This window comes from Adiantum capillus-veneris, chromosome 14, assembly GCF_014529385.1.
Source record: "Adiantum capillus-veneris isolate H3 chromosome 14, ASM1452938v2, whole genome shotgun sequence".
NCBI classification, from domain to species: Eukaryota; Viridiplantae; Streptophyta; class Polypodiopsida; order Polypodiales; family Pteridaceae; genus Adiantum; species Adiantum capillus-veneris.
The window spans coordinates 37,050,945-37,068,651 of record NC_140944.1 but is presented as its reverse complement, the minus strand read 5'-3'; positions in this window follow the sequence as shown (position 1 = coordinate 37,068,651).

Below are 17,707 nucleotides of genomic sequence, written 5' to 3'. Positions count from 1 at the left end.
ATGCACCATGCATGTGTATATACATATGCGCAATCCATTGCTCCAAAAAACTCCTAACAACGTCTTGTTTAATGTGTAAATATGTTTGTATGAGTGGATGTTTTGGTTGTTGTTGGTGTGTGTGTGTATGTGTGCGTTATGCATACATATACAGTCTATATTTTGGGTTCTTACTGCTCTACTTCTGGGGAAACTCTGTCAAAAATTTTCCAAGTTGTGATGGATGGTTTCTTGGTCTTTCGAGCCATTTATGCTGTTATGCTGCTGAAATTCTGGCAAAATCAGAGGATAAGTTAGATGTGCCTTCTTGGGAGCTACATGGTTGTCTTTAATGGATGATAAAAATGGACCTCATTTCACTCCTTTTCATTTAACACAAAGAATCCAGATAAATGTTCATGTATCCAGGAAGATTTTTTTCCAACAGCACATAGTCTTTATGTTTGGGTCAAGAAGATTAAGAGAGATATGGAATACCCTTTACTTGCTGTAATTCCAATGATTTAACTATAAAAACTCATTTGATCTGCATGTGTTTGTCCTTATCTTAAGACAAGCTCCATTGAAGTTTCTAGGGATTGAGTCAGTCAAAAGTTTTGGGTTCTTACACGTGTGTTTAAAGGGGTACTCAAAGCATCGTAACCTGGGTAGCCATGGCTTTCTCTTATCCGGAATTTTTGAAGAGTGATGCACGATTTTGGTCCAAAGCATTTGAAGAGGAGTTGCGTGTGGCTGATCCAGCTGTAAGATTGATTTGGGACAATCTAAGGCATGGATTGGAAGTGGAGTTTGCGAAGACAGAAGATCCTGACAAAGTGTTGAAAGAAGTACAAGGTTTGGTGAAAAAGGAAGGTGAGCCAGTAGATGCTTACATACGTAAGTTTTCAATGGCATGGGAGAAGATGTGCAAGGCCTTAGTACCACAGGTACCCCCACCTGACATGATGAAGAAGGACAGGTTCTCGGCTGGTCTTTAGGAGAATACGCTGGAGAGTGGAGCTAAAGAAGCCTAGGACATATGAAGATGCACTAGATGTAGCAAAAACCAAAGAGTGGAAGCTGAGAGGAATGAGTCAGCTAGGAGTAAAGTCTTTGCCAAAGAGGTCCGAGTTTAAGCCTATGGATCCTTTGCAAGGTTGCATACCAGGGGTTCATCATGAACCTGTGGTTCTTGTTACTCCTCAGGTTATGCTAGCAGTGGTCACTACAACAGTGCAAGATGATGGGCTAAGGAAAGACATGAGGCAAGTGATAGATTTAATGAAGAATCTCAGCCTAAACATGCTAGGTAATGTGGAAAATAATCAAGGTCGGGGGAGGTTTGTAAATCAGCCAAGAAGTGAAGAAAAACCCACGAATGGTACTGGACAAAGCAATGGTAGGTTCTGGAGGTAGACACCCACGTGTTATAATTGCGGAGAGTTGGGTCACATCAGCCCACAACATGATAAGCCACCAAGGATGGGTGGAGACATGTATGCATTGCCAAGGCAGTTGCTAACTAGGTCAAATGATTAAAGCATTGAAATTAAGGGAGAAGAAGGAACCAATGGATTAACCCAAGAGGAAAAGAGAAAGACAAAAGTGATAAGTGTGGTCAGCTTGGAGAAGGAGGCAGAGCTGGAGAATATAGTAGTGATGCCTATTGGGAAGAGGACCACAGAGGAGAAGGAAGGAAGAAGTGCCCCAGGTCCTAGTAAGAAGAAGAGAAAGAGCCATGAAGGCAAGGATGTCAAGGCCAAGCGGAAAAGGAGGGCTCGTCGCAAGTATCATGTTTCAGATTTTCCACTAGGGGATGGACAATTAAGCTATGACTTGAAGGAGGATTTGACAAGCATGAAAGCAGATGTTACTTTTGGGCAGCTCATAGAGATGGTGCCTAAGCTAAAGCGACAGTGGAAGAGGATGGTTAACCCAATGGAGAAAGAACCAGAGAGGGGTTCAATGAAGGTGCTCACGATGGATGAGCTACCAAACATTTGTCCAATAGTAGATGTGTGGCACAAAAGAAAAAATATGGGACAAGGTTATGTGGATGGTGGAGCCCAAATATGTGTCATAACACTTTTATGCGTTGAGAATATGGGTCTTACAGTGATTGGGGTGTCATGCTTCAGGATCAGATTGGCAAACCATCAAAAAGTAAAATGTTTGGGTGCTGTAAAGAGCTTATAAGTGGAGGCGTATGATGCAAAGATGGTGGTTGATTTTCATGTGATGCCAGCAGGGTTGGGAGCATATCCTATTATATTGAGTAGACCATGGTTACGTGCAATGGGAGCGGTTCAATATTGGAGATGTGGTACGATTAGCCTCTATGGAAAGACAGGTGCCAATAAGCTATATAATATGGACACAAGGAAAGTATTGAAAGAGATTTAGGAAGATGAGGATAAGTCTATTGATGAAGACTATTCCATAGTGATTGATGAGGACAGTGATAGCACTACAAACAGTGATGAGGATGTTGATGTTGCATTTCTTTTCATGGACAAAGAAATCCATGAGTCTGGTTTAGGCGCATTTGCAAATGAGGTTGAAGATGAAAGTGAAGGGTCTTATGAAGTGATTGAAGGGCTGATGCAAACCAAGGTTGAATTGTCAAAGAAGCAGGAATTGATGACACAAATGATCAGTGGAGACCTCTCAGCTATGGAGAAGGAGATATATTTGCACATGCTGGTTAGTTTTCTTTATTTGTTCATTACTTCATATGAACAGATTAGAGGGTTCAAAGGAGAAGAGATGCATATAGAGCAAAAGGAGGTGCTAAGCTAGTGCGGCAAAGGCTAAGAAGGATGGGTCAAGAGAAGATGGGAGCCTTGCGGGAAGAGGTGAACAAGTTATTGAAGGCAGGGTTCATAGTCCCAGTGGGACCACAAAATGGGTGAGTCCAGTTGTAGTCAGCTCAAAGAAGGATGGAAAGTGGAGGATTTGTGTAGATTTTAAACCCTTAAATGCAGCCACTAAGAAGAACCCATACCCTCTTCCATTCATCGATCAGATCTTGGATTCAGTGGCAGGTTATGAGAGGTACAATGTGTGATGGTTTTTCAGGCTATTTTCAATTGAAGATTGCTCTTGAAGACCGAACAAAGACATCTTTCATTATGCCATGGGGCTGTTATTGCTACACAGTACTACCATTTGGGTTGTTAAATGGACCATCTTTCTATCAAGAGAGAGCAAATTGGGTATTGGAACCATTCATTGGTAGTTGTGTTAAAGCTTTTATGAATGACTTTTGTGTCTACAGTAGTAGGGATGAACACCATGAGAAGCTGCAAATGGTATTGGCTCGATATGATGAATGTGGAGGACAACTAAATCCAAAGAAATGTCATCTAGCATAGCCAAGGTGAATTTATTGGGCCATATGGTGTCAGAAAATGGCATTGAGGCTGATCTAAACAAGGTTAAGTCTATTATTCTTCTTCCATCACCTACGAGTACGAAGCAATTGGCAACCTTTATACACATAGTGAAGTATATGGCACGGTTTATTCCATTGTCTTCACAAATCCTTTATCCATTACAACAAGTGGCAAAGCATGATCCATTGCAATGGGATGACAAGTGCGAAGAAGTGTGTCAAGAGGTGAAAGAGGTGTTAGGGGGGTTGTCAGCCATGCAGGCTCCAGATTGGGAGCAAGCGTTTTATGTAAATCCATCAGTAGGGGATAATGCCATTGGAGCCATGCTATTGCAAAAGGGGAAGGGCAGCCATTATATGAGGCCAGTGTATTGTGCAAGCCGAGTGAAGTTAGTAGCAGAGAGAAAATTCTCGGAAGTAGAGCTAGTGATGGCGAGTGTAGTATTTGCTTGTCGACGATTTCGTCATTACTTGCTACCATGAACTTTTGTTTTCTTGAAGAGTTATGCCGTTTTTCCTCAATTAATGGCACTAACATGTCAAATGTGGTCAAGAAATGGGTAATCGAGCTGCAAGAGTTTGAGTTCTCTTTTCTAGTGGAAGACAGTACAAGGGCTATGCTAGCTGATTTGTTGGCTTACAAGGAGAATCCCCTCCTTGTTAAGGAAGAGGTGGTGAGAAGGGTCATTGAAGAAGTGCCATAGATTAGCAATGCACATGTGTTGTTCTTTGATGGATCATACAGAAAGAGCCATGATGCAGCTTCAGGGGGTATAGCACTTTATGATCAGAGGGGAAGCTAGTATGCAAGAGAGGGTTCACATTGGATATGCATAGTAATAATGAGGCTGAATATGCTACATTGGAAGCCAGATTTGCAATGCATGTGTTGTTCTTTGATGGATCATACAGAAAGAGCCATGATGCAGCTTCAGGGGGTATAGCACTTTATGATCAGAGGGGAAGCTAGTATGCAAGAGAGGGTTCACATTGGATATGCATAGTAATAATGAGGCTGAATATGCTACATTGGAAGCCAGATTACACATTTGTTTGAAGCATGGGATTAGAAGGTTGAGCATAAAAAGTGATGCCTTGCTAGTTGTGAAGCAAGTGTTGGGTGTGTGGAAGAGCAAGAACACCTCATTGAAGGAAATGTGTTTCATAATTAAAGACCTTTTAAAAAAGTTCGAAGGATGGAGCATCAGACACATTGAACGTGCTCTAAATGGAGAGTCACATGAAGCAGCTCAAAGCATGATTGGGGAGCTATTTGTGTTGAGGACCAATTTACCTCTTTATCATGGCCGGGAAAGTTTGGCTCAAGAAGAGGAGTTTTTGCTAATAGGAATCATTCCGAAGGAGATTCAGAAGTCTAAGAAGTATGGTTTTGTGCGTAGAGCATCCAATACAAATTGATTGGTGATGTCTTATATATAAAAGAGGCTGATCTCATGTTGAGACGTGTACCTTGGCGGGAGGAGCTTTATAGAGTGTTGGGAGAGAATCATGAAGGTGCATGTGGCGGACATTTTGCTCTAAAGTTCACCTTGCATAAGATCTTGCAAGAGGGGTATGTATGGCCTAGTTTGCACAAGGATGTTCACCATTGGTGTAGGTCTTGCAATAGGTGTCAAGCATTTGGGAAGAGAGTCTTGAAGCCAGAGCTACAAAAAACCATTATGGCGTTGATGTGTTTGAAAAGTGGGGGATTGATGCAATAGGCCCGTTACCTATCACAAGCAGGGGCAAAAGCTATATTTTGACTACAGTGGACTATCTCTCTAGATGGAAAGAGGCTATAGAAGTAAAACAAATCCCTACAAAGGATGTGGAAAAATTTGTGTACAATGAAATATGTTGCAAGTTTGGGGTGCCATTGGAGCTACTTTCAGATAAGGAACCAGGATTTAGAGCTAAACTACTAGACTTCTTATGCGCGAAGATGAAGATTAGGCACCATCATACCACTCCTTATTACCCACAATGTAATGGCTTAAATGAAATATTCAATGGTGAGTTGGTACAAATCCTTTTGAAAGTAGCAGAGCACCAAGGAAAGAATTGGGATTTGGAATTGCCTAGTGCATTATGGGCTTACTGTACTCGGTGAAGACAGGTACAAGGTTTACTACATTTCACTTGGTATATGGAAAAGAAGCACTATTGCCTGTGGAGGTAGAATTGCCTGCGGTCAAGATGTTAGAGAAGTTGCTTAGGCATTCCGGTGATGCATTCAAAGAGAGGCTCTTACAGTTACGAGAGGTTCAATTGGATAGGATGAGTGCATTGGAACATTATGGGCAGATGCAAGATAAGGCTTCACCAAAGATAAATGAAAAGGTCAAAAGTAAGGCTATCAAGAAACATGACTTGGTTTTACGCTATAACAGTAAGTTGGACAACACCTTCCAAAAGAAGTTTCAAGTTAGGTGGGAAGGCCCTTCTAAGGTGGTCGAGTGTTTCCCAAATGAAACATATCAACTGGCTAACCTGGATGGAATCCTATATAAGTCAAGCGTAAATGGATTGCTTCTTAAATTATATCATGCCATGTTAATGATGGTGGAGCAAGATGAGCTGTCTGTGGAGCAAGTAATGTTGGTGAGGGATGAGGAGACTTGTGACGCGGCGAGTCTCATATCTCTTTTTGCTACTGCTGATCATGAATGATCTAGCAGGCAAAGGGATGGGCAAACTATGTTAGGATTTTTTTGGATCAAGGGATTGCACATATGTATATACACATGCATGGTGCATAAAATACAGAATTTCCCATTCTTCAGAGCCAGGTGGTTACGTGGGGCCCACATGTGTACAAGTAGGGCAGGGTCTACATAGTGCATCGATTTTCATTCTCACGAGTATCAGTGTGTTTTTATATAATAAGAGGAGTTTGCGGCGCATAAAACTTCTTGAGAAAGCTATCGGTGGGCCCACACCATGAGGTAAGCAGGTGCGTTAGAAGCCATCGAGTGGCATTAGGAGGTAAAATGGGATCAAGTCTTGCACGTTGGTAAGTGAAGACACAGTGCGGCTGTTTTTTTGGATGAATTATGCAAAAGGTCATCATGAAGACCATATTTTGGGGCTACTTCACGTGGTTGTGGGACCAAAGCTATGGTCTTATTGATAAAAGTTGAGGGCTAGGTGTGCGGATGGATGCAGTAGGGTGACAACTATGCACTGTGAGGCCACTTTTTGGCCTGTTCGGGGTCCGTTTGAGGTCAACTAAAAGACCAAAGGTCCCCAAGTAATAAAGCTAAGTGTGGGAACTCAAAAACCTGAGAGAGAGACCAGAAAAAACGTGGAGAAGAGGAGCAATATCCGCAGCTCAATGTTTGCTCATCTTGGAGCATTTTTTGGCCCTAAACAGCTCATTTGAGGTCGGATTTGAGCACTGCGACATTGTAGGGTGGGGTTTTTGGCCATTCTAGATGCAATGGTGCTATCCATTTTTCCACATTCCTCACAGATTTTCTACTGTTGTTTTGTGTAATCTTCTCCGGTGAGTGAAGCCTCTGCTTAACTTTGTGGTTGTATCTGGTGTATTTCCTCAATACTTTGTAAACTATTTTCCCCATTGCTGTTGGGCTAAGCTTCATTGAGTCTAAACAACATCAATTTTCCTCCTTTGAGATGAATTGATAGTGTGTGTGTGAGTGTGTATGTGCGAGTGTTGAGTGGGAAAGTGGGAAATCTCTCTTCTCACTGACTCCATCTGTGTGTTTCCTATCTCGGCCAGGCGGGTTGTGTAAGCCGAGTGGTGCCCCATAAAGTGTGTGTGTGTGTGTGTGTGTGTGTGTGTGTGTTATTCCAAGAGTGTGTTGTAACATTTAATGGCCTAATAACTTATGTGTAGCGGAAATTAGCATGAACATAGTTGGCATTTCATTAGAATAGATTCCTAATGAGAATTACAAGAGTGCTTGGGTGGAGAGAGCAACAAAAAAGCATAACACCTAGTTCGATAGCATCGACAATACTTTCAAAAGAGAGAGAAATTAAGCTATTGACAACAGTTGAGGACCGGATTTTCATGGAGCCGGTCCCCCCTCCAAAAGGCTTTGTATTATGGTTTCTCCCATCAAGAGAGACATTGTACAATACAATTCTTTGTGCTCCTTCAAGACTAGCTAGTGCAATGAAGATGGAAACTTCATGCACTAAGCAAAACACTTAACAAACACAAATTGAATTATCCCCATTCTCAGACCCAAGACCTCACACACCTTCGAAGATGGTGAGAGCTAGCAGGGTATGAGAGTAGATTGAGAGGAAGAAGGAGTATCTTACGAGAAAGATGTACATCTCCTCACATAATCACTCATATTAGCATAGCTTAGCTTAGTAATTAGCTTGGTAGGAGATGAGCATGCATTGAAGCTTGGCTCTTGGTTGGATTTGCATCCACATGCCAAGAGAGTGTTGATGTAGGCTTCTATCTCACAAGCTTGGGAAGAGATAGTCTCTCTTTCTTCACACATGAGCTTGTGTGAGTGTTGTGTGAGTGTGTGTGTGATAATGCCTTGAAAAAATCAGCCCCCTCTCTCTCTTGGGCGAGCCCTCTTGCTATTTGCTCTTGCTGAAGCCTCATTGGCCCTCCCCAAGTCAAGCCAATTACAATTAAGCAGCATAAGTGATAGCCTTCTGAAATGTGTCCCCCTTTCCCCTTTTGTGAGAGCTTTAGGTAATTAAATAATTAAACTAAACTCTCATTGGACCCCTTTGCCTCCTTGCCAATAGGAATCAGGCAAGCCATGGGGCTCCTGAATGCTCCTTGGACCCCTTGGGAGACTGCCCAATAGTCTTCTAGGAGACTTAATTCTCATTGGTTTCTTTTATTAAATGTTTTTAAATTAAATAAACTAGATTTACTCTAGCTTAATTCTCATTGGTCCACTTCAAGGGTCATCCAATAGAAATTGGGCACACCTTGTGGGCATCTGGCCTAGGGAGCTGACATGTGTCCCTCATTCCCTTTGTGTAAAGGGAGCCTATGTGTGTGTGTGTGTGTGTGTGGCTTTCTCTCTCATCCCCTACCTTTAGGGCTCGCCCCCTCCCATGTAGGGATGTGCAAAGACTTTTAGGGCACACACAAAGCATCCAATTTTCCCTAGGGTTGACCTTTGGACACAACCTTTGAATTTTGGAACCTTAGCATTTTGGAAGTCTTAATGGGCTGAACCTTAGGGTCTTTTTAGCCCATTGTTGCACATGGCTCTTTTGCAGATGGCCCCCCTTTGGATCCCTATTTTCCCTCATTTGGATCCCTACTGTGGCTGGTCTCCTAGCTTAACCAATATTCTAGCTTTTTCTCCCCTGGCACTTCCCCACATTAAATGATCAGTTTAATATGAGAAAACATTTAGGAGAATTAGATATTGATTATTATGACATTACCTCTCTCTTGAAATCATAGTCGTCCTCGAATATAGTGTAGAGAAGATAAAGCATGTTCATGAGTCCTTTTCTTAGCGGGTAGAGGATCCCTATGTTACCCTACGACATCATTCCACAATGGATGACTAGTCCATTTGGCGCTTGAGAGCCTGAGGCTGCCGCAAGCATGTGTGCACATTAGTCCTATCAGTCTTCCATAGTAGAGTGACAAGCTCTACTTGGTGTTTGGGAGACGTCGTCTCCGCAAACTTGATCTAAGCATGCATACTACTTCATTTTTGTGCACAAATAAAGAAAAAGAGAGTCTTATAAGACAAGAATTTTGTTCATTTTTAACATTTTGTACATTTGCTTACTCTTGGGAAGCATTGTAAGCATTGACAAGGTTTAGGTTATCCTTTAATTGTATGCCTTGCATCCATCTAGCATCTTCAAAAGGATAATTCTTAAACTTAATAAGATATCGTCTGATAGTCTTACCGCCTCTTAGTACCTTGTCTTCATGTCGGAGAATGGACTCGGGCTGCAGCACCTCTTCTTGGTCCTCGATCTCAGGTGGGTCTTCAATAGTTGGTTCTTGAGGTGGCTCTCCTTTGTAAGGCTTTAATAGGCTCACATGAAAAGCATTGTGTATGAGCCAATGATTAAGCAACTTGAGTTGATAGGCCATCTCATTGATTGGCCTAAGAATCTGAAAGGGACCATAGTACCTTTTTGCTAGTTTAGCATAGTACTTTTGGTGACCCGTAGGATTCTTGCCCGTTGTGTGCCTTAATCGAGCCTTGGGAAACTATAACAAGACCCAATCGTTTTCTTTAAAGGCGTGGGCTCTTCTGTGCTTGTCAGCAGCAGCCTTTTGCCTTTGCTGTGAGATAGAGATAGCATCCTTAATCTTTTGGAAAGATTCTTGTAGGTCTCGGCTATACTCATCTGCAGCGAAGATCTTCCCATGTACCTTAAGTAGCAAGGGACTTTTTGATCTTCCCTCAATTACCTCGAAAGGTGCTTTTCCCGTGGAAGTATGTACAGTGTTATTGTAAGCATACTCCACTAAGGGTAAGTACTTCTCCCATTGGGATCTTTGATCTACTTCCGTTACATAGGCTTTTAGTAGATCGAGAATGGTTAGGTTAGCTATTTCACTTTGGCCATCAGTTTGTGGATGATAGGCCGAAGAGAAGTTTAGCCTTGTTCCTAAATTCTCAAAGAGACCCTTCCAGAAATTACTGGTCATTCTAGGATCTCTATCCGACACTATGGACATGGGCAAGCCATGGTACTTGAAAATTTGTGAAATAAAGAATGGTTGCCATTTGATGGGCTTTGATAGTCTTTTTGACAGGTATAAAATGAGCTTGTTTACTAAACCTGTCTACTATCGTCCATATTCCCGTATTCCCATGGATAGACTTAGGCAATCCAAAGATAAAATCCATGGATATGCTCTCCCATGGTGAATTAGGGATTGGCAAGGGTTGAAGCAATCCAAGTTGCTTCCCTCTATCAAATTTTGTCTTTTGGCATACCACACATTTGGAAACATACTCTTGTATGTTCACTTTCATGGTAGGCCAATAGAAATATGTTTCAATTCCCTTTAAGGTAGACTGAATCCCTCTATGCCCCGCATAAGGTGGAGCATGAGATTCATACATTACTTTCTCACGTAGTGAGTTAGTAACGCATAGTCTATTGCCATAGAGAAGATAACCATCTTGTAAAGTAAATGGTTCTTCTTTCTTCCCTAATGCAAGGGCTGAAATCACATCTCTAAAATCGGGATCAATAGCATACTCATCTATCATTGAAGATAGATCATTGTGAGTTGCTATGGAAACCGCATTCACTCTTGGACGTCTTGAGAGTGCATCAGCTACTTGATTATGCTTGCCAGCAATGTGAGCAAAATGAAAATGAAATTGCGAAAGGAAATTTGCCCACCTCATTTTTTTGTCGGAGAGCTTGGTCTGCGTCATGAAGTACTTAAGACTTTGGTGATCCGTTCGCAGAATGAAAGGAGTCCCCAATAAATAGTGCTTCCATGAGTCTAAGGCATGTAGAACTGCAAGGAGTTCCTTTTCGTATATGCCTAGAGCTTGCTCAACAGGGTCGAGCCTTCGACTCTCATAGCCTATGGCGTGCCCTTCTTGGAGCAAAACAGCTCCAAGGCAATCACCACAAGCATCACATTGGACCTCAAATGGTTTTGAGAGATCCGGTAGTGTAAGCACAGGTTGAGAGATAAGCTTTTCTTTAAGCTTTTCGAAAGCATTGTTCTCCTTAGCAGACCATGTATACCTAACGCTTTTCTTTGTTAGGTCATGTAATGGTCCCGCAATTTGTGAGAACTTTTCTATGAAGCGTCTATAGTATGCACACATACCTATAAAGCTTCTTAGTTCATGAAGATTCCTTGGTTTAGGCCATCCTTTTATTACCTCTAACTTGGATGGATCCATTTGGATGCCATCTTGAGAGATAATGTGACCTAAATACTGAATCTCTTGCAAGAAAAATTCACTTTTCTTTCGATTAACATAAAGTTTATTCTCTCTTAAAACTTGAAATATTACCTGGAGGTGTTGCTTGTGTTCCTCCAATGAATTAGAGTAGATGATAATATCATCAAAGAACACTCCAGTGAAGGTTCGATGAGGCCTGAACAGCTTCTCCATCAAGCGGTTGAATGTGGCTGGTGCATTGGTCAAGCCAAAAGGCATGACAATGTATTCGTAAAGACCAAATGTAGTACGAAATGCGGTCTTTACAATGTCTTGATCAACTATCCTTATTTGATGATAGCCACTTTTTAGGTCAACCTACTGAAGTAGGTCGATCCTTGTAGCTTATCAAATAGGTCTTCTACCCGTGGAACGGGAAACCTATTCTTGATAGTGATCCTATTTAGTGCTCTATAGTCGACACACATACGATATGTGCCGTCTTTCTTTTGCACTAATAGCACAGGTGAGCAAAATGGAGATGAGCTAGGCCTAACCATGCCCTTCTCAACTAACTCATGCACTTGCCGCATAATCTCCTCTTGTTGAGCTTGAGAAACTCTATAAGGAGGTTTATTAGGCGGTGAACTTCCTGGAAGAAGTTCAATTGCATGGTCATCATTACCTCGTTTAGGAGGTAGCTCACAAGGGATGTCGTCAATAAAAACATCTTGAAACCCCTTGAGAAAATTGGATAACTCTAATTCCTTTTGGTTGCTTTTATTTTCTTTTGCTAAAGCATTAGGTTCATTTTGAGAATCTTTAACAAAAATCATGTACACGGAAATAGAGCTCTTTATTGACTTGTTGAAAGCTGGTGTATGTACAATGGGGATGGTGTTACCCATTTCCTTAGCATCTATATACATGTCTTTTTCCCTGAACTTAAAGGAGATTCTCCTTTCAGGAAATTTAACATCGGCAGCCAGGCGGTCAAACCATGGTGCCCCTAGGATTACATCCTCATGCTTGAGAGGAGAGATAAAGAAGTCCTCTTTGTCCACATAGCCTTGGACATGAAGCCTCAATTTCCCGATTAAGGGAGTGACTGAAGCTTCTTGCCCCTTGAAGGCACTGTCTGCGGGTAGGACATCTCCCATCTCGTAGGATTGTATTCCTAGCTTGGTAGCCAACTCTATAGATATAAAATTGTGAGTAGAACCAGGGTCAAAGAGAATAAAAGCATCATGTTCTCTTACCTTTCCCCAAGCATAGCATAGAGGAGATCCTTTGTGGTGAGTTTGGTGAGTCTCCTCCTCTTGGATTTCAACCAAGGAAGCTCTAGGAGGATCTTGGCGGTTGTTCTTTTGGGGACAAGCGCGGTACGCATGCCCTTGTTTTCCGCACTTGAAACACCGGTTATCCTTACGATAACGCTCAAGCTCTTCAGGAGAGAGTTTATTCTCCCTTCTCTTTAGCTTTGTTGGAGTTGCCCTTAGGAGACTTTTGGACATTGTCCTTCCCCTTAGGCTCATTGGAACCCTTGTTTTCCGGGGGCTTATTATTTCTTTTTGCCCCCGTTTGGAAATTGATTCGAGAGGCGACCATAGTGTGGTGTATTACCGCCGATATGGTACGTGGTCTTTGGGAGTTGACATACTCCGCCATTTCTTCGGTTAAGCCCGCACAAAATTGTTGCTTTTTCTCTCCAAAATCCAACTTTTTGAAGACAGTGGCTTTGAGTTGTAGGTCCCAAAACATGTCTACATATTTGTGGATAGATTCATTGGGAGAGAGCTTTAAGCTTCGCCATTTGGTGAGTACTTTGTCTTTGGCATCGGTGGCCAAAAACTGCTTCATAATGGAAGCTCTTAAAGCTTTCCATGTTCGTGGAGCTTCATTATTGGCTCGTAGGCTAGACCACCATTGTCTGGCGGACTTTTGAAAGTGCATAGCTACATGGTGTAGCTTAGAGGACTCCGTGAAGCCCTCATCTCCAAACGCCGCATCGAATTGTTGGATAAAGGCCAAGACTTTGTCCGTAGCACCAAAGGTACCATCATAGGTAAGGAAAGAGATGCTCTTCCCTCCCTCTTTGAATTTCTTCAACTTGGACGACCTCTTCCATGCGGCATAGGATTTCCTATGGCCTCTTCTTTTTGATGGTTCAAAGGTTGCACCATCACTTTCTTCAGAAGGTGAAGAATTTGAAGAAGGTGGAGAAGAGGGTGACCTCTTTCTCGCCTTTTTCTTGTCTTGATCTTTGTCGTCTTCACCATAGCTTTCATAAGAGGAAGAGGATGAAGAAGATGGAGAAGAGGGTGTCCTCTTTCTCGCCTTTTTCTTCTCTTGCTTTTTATCATCCCTCTTTGAATTATGGCGTGGAGAAGAGTGTGATGGTCTTCTCCGCTTTGGTGGTGATGGAGAGCGTTTAGCCCGCCGTCTTCGTGGAGCCATCTCCGCCGAGGTGGCGGGAGACTCGCTTCTTTCTTGTTCCTTCGGTGGAGGCTCTTGAGTTCTCCTTTGGGAAGGAGATGCATCATCAAGAAGTAAATTCTTGAGCCCTTCATATGGATTCTCTTCTTCTTCCCGAATCGGAGAGAGACCTCTTTTGGTAGTCTCACAAGGAGGCTTCCTAGGTGTTCTCTCGTCATGGTGATGAGCTTGGAGAATCCCGTGAGCACGGAGCTGCCGTTGCACTTCACTTTGGAGAGATGGATTGCCCATGGCTTGTTGAAGCCTAGAAACAAGATAGTTAACAAGCATTGAAGCATCATTAGTAGCTTGCTCATGAGCAAAATCAAAGTTATCAACATTAATTTCACTCTCTTTACTATTGTCAGCCATTCTAACAACTTTTAGGTATAAACTTTTTAGGTGTACTTTGGCACTTCAAGCCCTAGTTGCTACTCCTCTTTACCCCTTTAGAAAAAGCACTCAAGCTACTGTACCCGTGGCTCGAATACCATTAATTGCAAGGAATAGAAGAGAGGGTCTTTCAACACCAAAATAGCACCGGCTCCTGTCAAGCTTCTAATAGCTCAATAGTGGTTAAGCTGTAGGTAAGCCCCGTAGGGATCCACTATTAAGACCATAGCTCTCGACGGTGATGCCCCGTTAACTGCACGAAGGCAGGCGCACTGCAAGGCTGAAAAATCCCTATTCTACTTACTCACAGGCAATTAATAATACCAACCATTTGTAGCTAGCTTGAGGAACTCCCTTCTTGAGCAAGAAAAGAGAAACCTTGAGCTCTGATACCAATGTAGCATTTAATGGCCTAATAACTTATGTGTAGCGGAAATTAGCATGAACATAGTGGGAATTTCATTAGAATAGATTCCTAATGAGAATTACAAGAGTGCTTGGGTGGAGAGAGCAACAAAAAAGCATAACACCTAGTTCGATAGCATCGACAATACTTTCAAAAGAGAGAGAAATTAAGCTATTGACAACAGTTGAGGACCGGATTTTCATGGAGCCGGTCCCCCCTCCAAAAGGCTTTGTATTATGGTTTCTCCCATCAAGAGAGACATTGTACAATACAATTCTTTGTGTTCCTTCAAGACTAGCTAGTGCAATGAAGATGGAAACTTTATGCACTAAGCAAAACACTTAACAAACACAACTTGAATTATCCCCGTTCTCAGACCCAAGACCTCACACACCTTCGAAGATGGTGAGAGCTAGCAGGGTATGAGAGTAGATTGAAAGGAAGAAGGAGTATCTTACGAGAAAGATGTACATCTCCTCACATAATCACTCATATGTAGCATAGCTTAGCTTGGTAGAGGAGATGAGCATGCATTGAAGCTTGGCTCTTGGTTGGATTTGCATCCACATGCCAAGAGAGTGTTGATGTAGGCTTCTATCTCACAAGCTTGGAGTAGGTGATGAGTTCTCCATTAAAGCTTGGGAAGAGATAGTCTTCTCTTTCTTCACACATGAGCTTGTGTGAGTGTGTGTGTGATAATGCCTTGAAAAAATCAGCCCCCTCTCTCTCTTGGGTGATCCCTCTTGCTAATTGCTCTTGTTGAAGCCTCATTGGCCCTCCCCAAGTCAAGCCAATTACAATTAAGCAGCATAAGTGATAGCCTTCTGACATGTGTCCCCCTTTCCCCTTTTGTGAGAGCTTTAGGTAATTAAATAATTAAACTAAACTCTCATTGGACCCCTTTGCCTCCTGGCCAATAGGAATCAGGCAAGCCATGGGGCTCCTGAATGCTCATTGGACCCCTTGGGAGACTGCCCAATAGTCTTCTAGGAGACTTAATTCTCATTGGTTTCTTTTATTAAATGTTTTTAAATTAATTAAACTAGATTTACTCTAGCTTAATTCTCATTGGTCCACTTCAAGGGTCATCCAATAGAAATTGGGCACACCTTGTGGGCATCTGGCCTAGGGAGCTGACATGTGTCCCTCATTCCCTTTGTGTAAAGGGAGTCTGTGTGTGTGTGTGGCTTTCTCTCTCATCCCCTACCTTTAGGGATCGCCCCCTCCCATGTAGGGATGTGCAAAGACTTTTAGGGCACACACAAAGCATCCAATTTTCCCTAGGGTTGACCTTTGGACACAACCTTTGAATTTTGGAACCTTAGCATTTTGGAAGTCTTAATGGGCTGAACCTTAGGGTCTTTTTAGCCCATTGTTGCACATGGCTCTTTTGCAGATGGCCCCCCCTTTGGATCTCTATTTTACCTCCTTTGGATCCCTACTGTGGCCGGTCTGCTAGCTTAACCAATATTCTAGCTTTTTCTCCCCTGGCCTTCCCCACATTAAATGATCAGTTTAATATGAGAAAATCATTTAGGAGAATTAGATATTTGATTATTATGACAGTGTGTTCTGGTTTATCATAGAGGCTTTGTGTGTGTTTCCAACCTGCTCACAACATCTCCGGATATAAGAGAGAATATAAAATGCTAACTTGAAGACTTGACTTAAATTTCATGCAGAACTACTAAATCAAGTATGCAATGAATGATAGATGATAACAAAATGAGTAAAATCGATGTTATCTTCTTTACTATATATAATCGAGCTTAAAATTTTCAAGGAAGGAGAGGGCATCCATGTGTCACTCTCTCCTTTATTTCAAGAACCTTAAGAAATATTTGGTTTGAAATGTAAAAGTGAAGGATACGTAGCGAGTCATTTGGTTTGAAATGTAAAAGTGAAGAGTAAATAGCAAGTACTCCGATGGTAGAAAATGAAAAGACTTAGTTTTGACTTCTCAATTATGTCAGAAAGTCACAATACTTAGTAATATATCTATATTTATATTATTTAAACTCTTTAGCAAGGCCATGGAGTTTCACTCCAACCTTCAATTTTGAAGGGTGTTTTTTTTTTGTTTTTTTGTAAAGGGTGACTCTACTTCGCATTTTGAAGGCCGTAAAGAACACCGAGCACTATATGGCATGGGCATGGTTAAATGGGATCGAGGGTGGAGGTGACAAATCATGACATGCACGCATTGTAGACCATGCAATTTGCACCCAAATTTACAAATCAGTCTGCACTTACAATGTAATGCATAGGAGTACCATGATCTTCAGTGAAAGCATGTGAACGTGGTGGTTAGAGCCCATGCCTTGAATAGGGCAGGTCGTGGCTTTGACGTGCAAGGTGCGAGACAATCTTGACTAGCTCAAATTTACTTGCTGGCCCGAATTTACTTTTTTGCCCTGAATTTATTGGACAATCCATATTCGACGGTCCGAATGACCCCCAATGTCGATCCCATTGAAATGTGCCCAGGCTAGATTGTGTCAATCATAAAGAACTCCTTTTGCCTTTCTAGCTTTGAAATTTATACTTGAGCTTCAAAAAGTGTAGAACTTTTAAATATTTCATGCATTGTATAATGTTGAGCTAAAATCTCGCACTTAGCACCTTCATGTATAATTTTCCTTCTAGCCCTGAGAATGTACGTGCACATCAATGTTGTAGCTTTGCACAAAGGGTCAGAGTCGAATGATCTCGGAGTCGATTGACCCTACCTACACCTTATGTGGGACAGTATGAGCATGCACAGAGAGAGAGAGAGAGAGAGAGAGAGAGAGAGAGAGAGAGAGAGAGAGAGAGAGAGAGAGAGAGAGAGAGAGAGAGGGTTCTCAAATAGGACCTATAATCAAAATGGATTAAATTGTAGCAAAGCGTGGATTTGCATGTCCATGTAGCCATAAAGACTGAGTACAATCCATCAAATGGATGGTGGCAAAGACAAATTCACAAACGAAAAATGCTGGCAAGTTGATAAAGTTTGTGTATGTTGCTTATCAAAACTACTATATTGAAATCAAGATATACATAGTGTGAGGAAGGTCTAGAATATTCTTGGCATTGCAGTAACATGTGTGAATCAAATGAGCTAGTGGGAATCTGGGATTTGGATGTTTCAGGAAGGATCATTGGTTGTGACTTACTGCATGCCTAAAAAAGAGTAGAACGACAAACTCTACCATTGAGATATGAATAATGTAAAAT